This window comes from Chionomys nivalis, chromosome 5, assembly GCF_950005125.1.
Source record: "Chionomys nivalis chromosome 5, mChiNiv1.1, whole genome shotgun sequence".
NCBI classification, from domain to species: Eukaryota; Metazoa; Chordata; class Mammalia; order Rodentia; family Cricetidae; genus Chionomys; species Chionomys nivalis.
Window position 1 is genome coordinate 23946013 of NC_080090.1, and position 9644 is coordinate 23955656.

General features: G+C 43.9%; 1 pseudogene; it reads right to left on the reverse strand.

Moving 5' to 3' along the window:
- Positions 1-7999: 7999 nt before the first annotated feature.
- Positions 8000-8591, reverse strand: LOC130875201 (ras-related protein Rab-30-like; annotated as a pseudogene).
- Between the last annotated feature and the right edge of the window lie 1053 nt (positions 8592-9644).

Below are 9644 nucleotides of genomic sequence, written 5' to 3' on the forward strand. Positions count from 1 at the left end.
TTTCCAGAGTTTGGGTCATATTTAATGTTCTGAAATTCAATGTCTCATGAAACTGAGCCAGTTTCCTATGATTTAGGAGGAATAATGGTACCTTAAAATAATCTGAGGCTGGGTGGTGGTGGCGCACACCTTTAATCCCAGCACTCGGGAGGGAGAGGCAGGCGGATCTCTGTGAGTTCGAGGCCAGCCTGGTCTACAAGAGTTAGTTCCAGTACAGCTAGGGCTGTGACAGAGAAACCCTGTTTCGAAAAACCAATAATAATAATAATATGAATGAAATCAGCAATTTCAGTGTTGAAATCAACAATTCTCATAATAGACCACACAATAGAATCAGTTCAGAGAGCTTTCGAGAATATTGCTGCTGTGCCCTGACCTAACTAGTTTGTGTGAGGTCTGAGACTGCATTTCTGACTTGCTCACAGGTACAGCCGCTGCCTGCCTGGAGCCACACTTAAAACTGTTATGTGCTTGTTCTAAGACTAAAAAAGCAGAAACAGTACTAATTCTCAAGCTACCTAGGACCCCCTGACACTCGAGACTACAATAACCATTCAAACAGGTCTTTTGGGTTGTTTTAAGTGCAGTATCTCTCCTCCATTTAATTTAGACCTGTTCTAACTCTGAGTGCAATAGCTAGTACTCATTCGATTTTTTTTTTTTTATTTTTTTTTTTTTTTGGTTTTTCGAGACAGGGTTTCTCTGTAGCTTTTGGTGCCTGACCTAGAACTAACTCTTGTAGACCTGGCTGGCCTCGAACTCACAGAGATCCGCCTGCCTCTGCCTCCCGAGTGCTGGGATTAAAGGCGTGTGCCACCACCACCCGGCCTCCATTGTATGGTTGAAGCAGGTTCACATGACCTAGGGTCTGGTCTGTACAATGAATGTCTAGCATCTCATGTGTTTGTTTTTCCTTTCTCGTATATGTGTGGTGTGTGTGAGGCTGTGTGTGCAGAGGAGGTGTACATGTGTGCGCACGTGTGTCAAGGCTTAAGATTGATGTGAGGACTCTATCTCAATCACTCTTCCACCTTAGTCTTTGAAGAGGGTGCCCGGTCAATTCCAAAGCTTGTTAATATGACCAGTCTGGGCTAGCCACCTTGTTCTGGAGATCCTTTGTCTCCGCCTTCCGTGGGTGGAATTACAGGTGAGCTGCCACACCACCTACCGTTATGTGGGTCCTAGGGAGTCCCAGGTCCAGCCCTTTTGCCTACGGCATAAATACTTTAACCACCGAGCCACCTTGCCAGCCTTCGTGCTGTGCTCTCTGCACCACTGCTCGGTAGAACCCCGTTTCCTCCTCATCCACCTTTCCATTTCCTATGCAAACACGTCAATCCCTGAACCCTCCTTTGTACTGCTGCTTTCAAGGCCCAGCTGCTGCCAGTTTTATACGCTCTGCTCTCCACTGCTGTTTGCCTTTTTTTAAAAAAAAAATTATTTAATGTGTGTGTGCACGCACGTTCGTCCACAGAAGCCAGAAGAGAGCATCAAATCCCCTTGAGTTGGAGTAGAGGCAGCTGTGAGCTACTTGTGGGTGTGAGGAACTGAAATTGGATCCTCTGCAAGAGCTGCAAGTACACTTAATCACCAAGCCATCTCTGCAACCCCTTTGTGTTTAACAATAAGCCTGGCCGCACTATTTCCTGCTTTTAAATACATTGCATTTAGCTGGCGTGGTAGTGCACGCCTTTAATCCCAGCACTTGGGAGGCAGAGGCAGTTGGATCTCTGTATTTGAGGCCAGCTTGGTCTACAAAGCCTGTTACAGGACAGCCAGACTACTGCACAGAGAAACCCTGTGTTGGGAAACAAACAAACATTGTTTTTGCCCATTTGCCTTCTAGTTAGTGATTTAATCCTCTTACATTGTTAGTGAGGTTTTTCACAATCTAGCCCTGCCTGCCAGTCCAGCCTCAGTGCCTATGTCTTTCCCATCTTGTTCTTCACGCTTCAACTAATTCGGAACTACTCACATTTCTGCTAATTCCGAATTCATTCCTGTGGTTTAGCCCTCTCACCTTTCAGTTCCTTGCCCTCTCCTTTTGTGTGATGGAATCCTATTTATTTGTGCATATATTTAGGTACATAATTGTATTTATATTTGGTTTTGTGTGTATGTTTTCATATATTATGTACATGTTTGTGGATATGCTTTATGTATGTGTGTGGTTTTATTGTGCATGTGATTATGCATATGTATTTGCATGTATTTGTATATATATACTTGTGTATATGCGTGCGTGCGTGCGTGAGTGTGTGTGTGTGTTGGGTCTGAGCTCCAATACCACAAAAGGAGAAAGGTCACAGGGGATTGGGAAATTAAAGACCTGAGGAGCCATAGACAAATGCGAAATGTTTTATTTACTGAAACACAGGTAGATGCTGACAGGTACCCAGAACACATCAGCACACAGCCTGCACAGAATTAGACACACAGGCCAGTAGATAGACAGCTGAAGCTTTTGCTCTCTAGGCTGTATTCAAACAGAATCCTACAATAAGTGGCATTTTCCCAGGAGTAGTTATATAACAGTCACTGGCTCTCTGGCCCTCTGGCTGTCCAGTGTTAGCCATCTTTGTCTCATCCTGGATAGTCAAATGAGCACATGTATCTAAACTCTAATTGTCCTTTATGACCTTCTATTCCCGATAGTGTGTGCATACATGTTTCTACATATGTGAATGTGTTTATATGGGTGTGCTAGAGGGTTTATGCATGTGTGCTTGTACATGCGATTGTGTGTTGCATTTTTGTGTTGTGTTCGTGTGCATGTGTGTATGTGCATGTGTGCATTGTGTTTATGTGTGTGGGAAGGTGAAAGAGCATGTGTTTCTGTGAGTGTGCCTGTGTATATGTATGTGTGTGTGTGCAGGTGGGTCAATATGAAATTTTGTGTCTGTGTGCCAGGAGAATGGCATGCTGAAATGACATTTATTTCAGAGGCTATGCTTAGAAATATATTTTAGTTGGATAAGGTAGAGTTTGCCTGTAATCACACCACTCAGAAGACTGAGGTAGGAGCATTGTGGGTTCAAGGCCAGCTTAGGCTGCATAGTGAGATACCGTCTCAAAAACTAAATTCCATGTACACGTATGTTTTTAAAGGAATATCTAAGTATAAGAGGAAAAAGAACAAATATGCGCCAAAGAATTATCATACTTGACAAATGCTCTAGTCCAGTGATCATTTAATAATAAATTTTAAAGTTTTTACACAAAATTCCAAGACAAATAACGCTGAGCACATGTTTGGCAGTCACCCCAGACAGAATCTCACCCCACTGTGGTTTCTGATGGATGTCTCAGTGTGACTCAGGCATTCCAGTCCTTCCTTGAGCTAAGCCTAGGAATTACTCCCCTGTTCTTGAGCAAAGCCAACGGCATCATGACATTGCTCACCAGTGGCTGGTTTTTCCCAAGCGGAAATGGAAACACTGGAAACACTGAGTGCGGATGCTTCACACATCTGGAGTAAAAGCCATGTAATGCTTGGTTGATAGAGGGAGGTTTTCTCCTCATTAATACATTTTATTTTATTTATATGATTTAATCATATTTAATAATTTTAAGACGGACAATTCTGTTTTTACCACGATAACCAAGGGATCATTTCTACATTCACTGAAGTAAACATTTAACTTCTTAAGCATTTTAGTGTCCTAAATAAGTTGCCCCCCCCCTTTTTTTTTTTTTTGGTTTCTCTAGCTTTGGAGCCTATCCTGGAACTAGCTCTTGTAGAACAGGCTGTCCTCGAACTCACAGACATCCACCTGCCTTTGCCTCTCGAGTGTTGGGATTAAAGGTGTGAGCCATTGAGTTGTATTTTTTTTTATCTTTTTTCCCCTTACATTTATTTTTCTTCTGTGCTTTTGTTCTGCTCTTTTTTTTTAAGATTTATTTATTTATTTATTTATGTATAAAAGTCATTCCTTCTATGTATGCTTACATGCCAGAAGAGGGCACCAGATCTCATTATAGATGGCTGTGAACCACCGTGTGGTTGCTAGGAATTGAACTCAGGACCTCTGGAAGAGCAGTCAGTGCTCTTAACCTCTAAGCCATCTCTCCAGCTCCCTTGTTCTGCTCTTTTGAGGTGACCATATTCCTTCAGGATTCACGAAACACAGGCATACATTTATTTTATACCAACTACTTGTCACATTCCGTGTGCCATGCTCATAGGTCAGAGCCCGACCGGATGTTTTCACCTCTGTGTCTTATAGCTGTTTGCGTCGCCATTCATCATCTCTCTTCCTCGACTGTCAACAACACAAAGACATGCTAGCTGACATGAACAGTTAACAAGACTCTGCCATCAGGATCCTTGAGTTTATCAGGTGTAAGAATAGCAGTGTGGGGCTGGAGAGATGGCTCAGAGGTTAAGAGTACTGGTTACTCTTCCAAAGGTCCTGAGTTCAATTCCCAGCAACCACAGGGTGGCTCACAGCCACCCATAATGAGATCTGGTGCCCTCTTCTGGCATACATGCAGGCAGAACACTATATACATAATAAATAAATCTTTAAAAAAGAAAAGAAGAAGCAGAAGAAGAAGAAAGAAGAAGAGGAGGAGGAGAAGAGAAGAAGAGGAGAAGAAAAGGAGGAGGAGGAGAAGAAAAAAGACCCCACTGTGCCATCCTCTCAATCATCCATTCCTCATTGCCAACATTCAGTCATAAATCACCCACATCTTAGACTTTAAATGCCCCCAAATATTATTGATTTGTATCTACTACTATTATTGTGTGTGAAGTATATGTGGGAAGGGTTCGTGCATGCCAGGGGTGGGTCTCAAGACAATGTCCACATGGGAATTGAATTCAGGTCATCAAATTTATGCAACAAATGTCTTTAGCCATCTTCTTAAATAAATTTTTTTAAAGTTTTCTTTATTATTATGTATACAGTATTCTGCCTGCAAGCATGCCTTCAGGCCAGAAGAGGGCACCAGATCTCATTACAGATGGTTGTGAGCCACTATGTGGTTGCTGGGAATTGAACTCGGGACCTCTAGAAGAAGAGGCAGTGCTCTTAACCACTGAGCCATCTCTCCAGCCCTTAAATAAATTTTTTTTAAGATTTATTTTTATTTTTTTAAATTATGTCTGTGTGTGTAGGTATGTGCAGATGTTCACAAAGGACCAAGGGCTTGAATCCCCCTAGGGCTGGAGTTAAAGGCAGTTGTGAGCTGCCTGAGGTCTGGGAACCAAACCTGGATCCTCTGTAAGAGCAGTACATACTCCTAACCACTGAGCCATCTCTCTGGCCCCGTAAATGCGTTTCAAGTGTAGCCCCTGAAGCTTGCACTTATTGCAGCTTATGGTGCAGTTAGAATCTGTTGCTATTAATGTGGTTTCCCTGACTTCAGGCTCCATGCCACCAACACAGTGACAGTTCTCTCCTGACTAGTTTCCCCTGGTTTTGAAGCACTTCAATGACTTTTCAGTTAGGCAGTCTTGACCAAAGTTACAGTAGCCAAGAATCCCAGCTCTTAGGAGGCAGACATGGGAGGATTGTAAATTCTAGACTAACTTTGCCGCACAGTGAGGCCCCTGTACTCCGCCTCCCCCCCCCCAAAAAAAAAAGGAAAAAAGAAAAAGAAAAGCAATTACTTGGTATGCTGACTGACAGATTCTCTGGTCACTGTTCTGGAGATGTTTAATTGGCCAACTTATAGTAAAGCCTGCTAATTTGTGCTTTTTTAAAAACTTTATTACCAGCCAGGAGGTGGTGGCGCACGCTTGTAGTCCCAGCTCTTGGGAGGCAGAGGCAGGTGGATCTCTGGGAGTTCAAGGCCAGCCTGGCCTACAAGAGCGAGTCTGGGACAGGCTCCAAAGCTACAGAGAAACCCTGTCTTGAAAAACAAAGCAAAGCAAAACCAAACCTTTATCGCCTTCATTTATTTTAGTGTGTGTGTAAGAGAGAAGAGCGTGAGTGAGTACATGCATGCTCCAGCATGCTTGTAAAGATAGAGAACATCTCTCAGGCATTTGTTCTCATCATGTGGGTTCGGGGGATGGAGCCCGCACGGGTCCTCAGGCAGCAAGCACCTTTGCTGCGACAATCTTGCTAGCCTTACTTTGTGTTTTAATTTAACATCTCATTTGCTTACCAAACTTTCTATATGCTCTGCCTCTCCTCCTTCAGCTCTCCCCTGGGTATTGCTGTGCTATCTGCTGAGAATATTTCCTCCATATTCAATGCTTAGGAAACGACTGCCACTTAAGAATCCAGCCATGAGCCAGGTGTTTGCAGACCTGTGGTTCCGAGGCTCACTCAGCGATTAGTCTTCCTTGATGTCTCAACAAGTTTTATGTCCACACTTGGTAACGTTTTCCGACTTATTTCCATTGTACATGAGAGCTCTAAGAGCAATGGTTGTATCTTGCTTATTTTACAGCTAAAAGGATACATTTACAATCAGAATGCTATGTGATTTCTTGAAGGAATGTAGAGAAAAGGGAACCCGTATTCACTGCTGGTGGGAATGTTAGCTAGTAAGACATTACTAAATCAGTGTGGCATTTACCAAAAAATTAAAATTGCTGGGTGGTAGTGCACACCTTTAATCTCAGCGCTCTGGAGACAGGATAGGTGGATCTCTGTGAGTTCAAGGCCAGCCTGATCTACAGAACAAGTTCCAGTACAGCCAGGGCAGTTATGCAGAGAAACTCTGTAGGTTAAAATGACCCTTATGGATAGACTTTATATCCTAGCACAGAGATTCTTATACATCTGTATTCTTGCTGCACTATATTCTTGATGGCAAGGAAATGGAACCAGCCTAGATGTCCATCAGTAAATAAATTTATAGTGGAACTTAAACAAATGGAATGTTACCTAGCTATAAAGAAAAATAAAGTTATGAATATGCAGGAAATTGGACAGATCTGGAAAATACTATATTAAGTGAGAGGATCCAAACTCAGAAAGATAAAAATCACATGTTCTCTGTCATAAGCAGATGTGTTGATGTCTGCCTATATGTAAATGAGGGACGTGAGACCGCCTATAAATATGACACTAGGTAGGGGACCACAGGAGGGGACCAAGTGTGTTGAGGAAGGAGGGAGAGGAGCAAAAGGACACCTGTGACCTGAGAACAAAAGGAAGGCTACGGGGGACTGGATTAGAGGGTTAGAGAGGAGGAGAAAGGGCCAGGGAGAAACAGCTGGGCGGTGGTGGTCCATGCTTTTAATCCCAACACTTGGGGGGCACAGACCTGTGAGTTTGAGACCATTTTATTAGGAAAAATGTCATAGCAAAACTGAATACTTTTGCCGGGCGGTGGTGGCGCATGCCTTTAATCCCAGCACTTGGGAGGCAGAGGCAGGTGGATCTCTGGGAGTTCAGGACCAGCCTGGTCTACAAGGGCTAGTTCCAGGACAGGCTCCAAAACCCTGTCTCGAAAAACCAAAAAAAAAAAAAAAAAAAAAAAATCTCCAACGGGGTTATCGATAAGTACCACACAGAGAGTGGCACAGAGAGTGGCACAGAGAGTGGTACTTACCGATAAGTACTTGGCCTTTCCAGTTTTGGTTTACCTGGTAGACAAGAAAACCATGGGCACCAGATAACCACTGAAGTCTAAAGAACAGCCTCCTCCCCACCCGCTGACACACAGGAGGGATTCCCACAGTACGTGATCCCCTGTACTGTGTTCAGGAATGCATTTTTACTTGCTTTTTTAAAAACGAAAGCACACGCTCTGCAGATCATGGAGCGCTTACTGCAATTTTCTCCTTGCTCCAATGCCAGACTGCAAAAGGCTGAAACCATTATGTGTTCTGCTGCTGATGCTGGCCTGCAGTCGAGGCCCTGGGCCTGCAGTCGAGGCCCTGGGCCTGCAGTCGAGGCCCTGGGCTTGCAGTCGAGGCCCTGGGCCTGCATGCTTTGTAAGCTCTTGAGCCCACAGGAGTCAGAAGGTCCAGATTCCCCAGCAACACACGGCCCACCAATGCAACTACTGATTCCCTTGATTCTCTTTGCCTCAGCCTTTAGCTGAAATTACAACAAGTCAAATAGCTGGTGCTTTCCCTCTCTGGGTAAGGGAGAAGATCCATGGTTCACCAGTGTGTTCTGTCTTGCTTCACTGAGGAGCTGGCATGCTAAGTCAGGGAAGGGTTTCTCCACATTATCAGATTCCTTGGCTGAAGTCTCCAGGAAATACACATCCTGAGCCTCTGAGAATTCCTCTGCTGGGAGACCCCTCTCCTTTCAGCCAGGTCAATCTTGTTGCCCACTAGTACAGTGATGACCTTATCTTATTGCTAGCATACTGTTCTAGCTCTCACAACCACTCAGGAAGGCAACGGAAGGATTCCTCACAGGTGATGTCATAGGTAAGGATCAAGGCATTGGCACTTCGGTAATAACTTCGGGTAATTGAACAAAATCTCTCTTGGCCCGCAGTGTCCCAGATCTGTAACTTTACTTTTTCACCATTCATCTCCACTGTCTTAATCATAAAATCCACTCCAACTGTGGCTCCTTGACCCGAGTGAATCGTCAGACTAGGCACGTCTTCCCCACTCCAGCGTTGCCAATTAAAACAATTTTGAACAGGAAATCATAATCTTCCATACTCATTTACACGGCTGGTTTGGAATTTTTCTTCCCACCCCAGGCATAAACAGAAATGATATGTGACTAAGTCACGCCCGTAAGGGAAGGCGCTGCGGCGTCCTAAGTCCAAGGACTGGAGTCAGTCCCTGCCCTGGTCCTGCTGCTACTCAGGGCTCAGCTGGAGCGTGACGAGCCCAGCAGCAGCAGCAGCAGCAGGGAGGGGGTGGAGGGTGGATCAGGTATTTTTTTTTTTTTTTAAGACAGGGTTTCTCTGTATAACAGCCCTGGATGTCCTGGAACTCACTCTGTAGAGTTCAGGCTGGCCTTGAACTCACAGAGATCCGCCTGTCTCTGCCTCTGCCTCTTGAGTGCTGGAAGGAAAGGCGAGCGTCACCGCCCAGCCTGTCAAGTATTTTCATCATAGCAATTGTAAACTGATCACACAATAGCAAAAAATTAATTTTCTGTTATTAAAGCTAATAATGACTAACCTCAAAGGTTATGAATTGAATACGATTTGAGCATATCTCAGTTTTCTAGTTGTCTGAGTTCACAAGCCTTTCTTTTTCTTGAACCACTCCACCTTAAATCTTTCTGAAGGTTTTTTTTTAAAACTAGCTTGAAGCAACACCCTCTTTATAAAAAATATAGTTTTAGTCAAATATTAACTATGGCAATTGTGACCTTTGCTAGAACAATCCAGATGAACACTGAGAAGCCTGTGAGTGGAAAAAGGTGGGTTCACCCTACCATACTGGACAGGCAGCACAACTGAAAGTCCATACCCCAGCAGCCGGATCACGTGACTCTCGCCTAGGGATTTGTATGATGAACACGCAGATGTTTTTCCTATCCAACGACATTGTTCATTATAAGAAGAGTATTTTTTTTAAAGAAAATATTCTCAGATGGACATAGTGGTTATGTTTCTAATCCTAGCACACAGGAGACTAAGACAGGAAGTGCTGTCAATTCAAACCCAGGGCCAACCTGGCCTACATGGTGAACTCAGTGTTTGCCTAAGCTAGGGTAAAAACCCATCTCAAAAATAAAAAATAAACAGAAAGAAGAAAATAT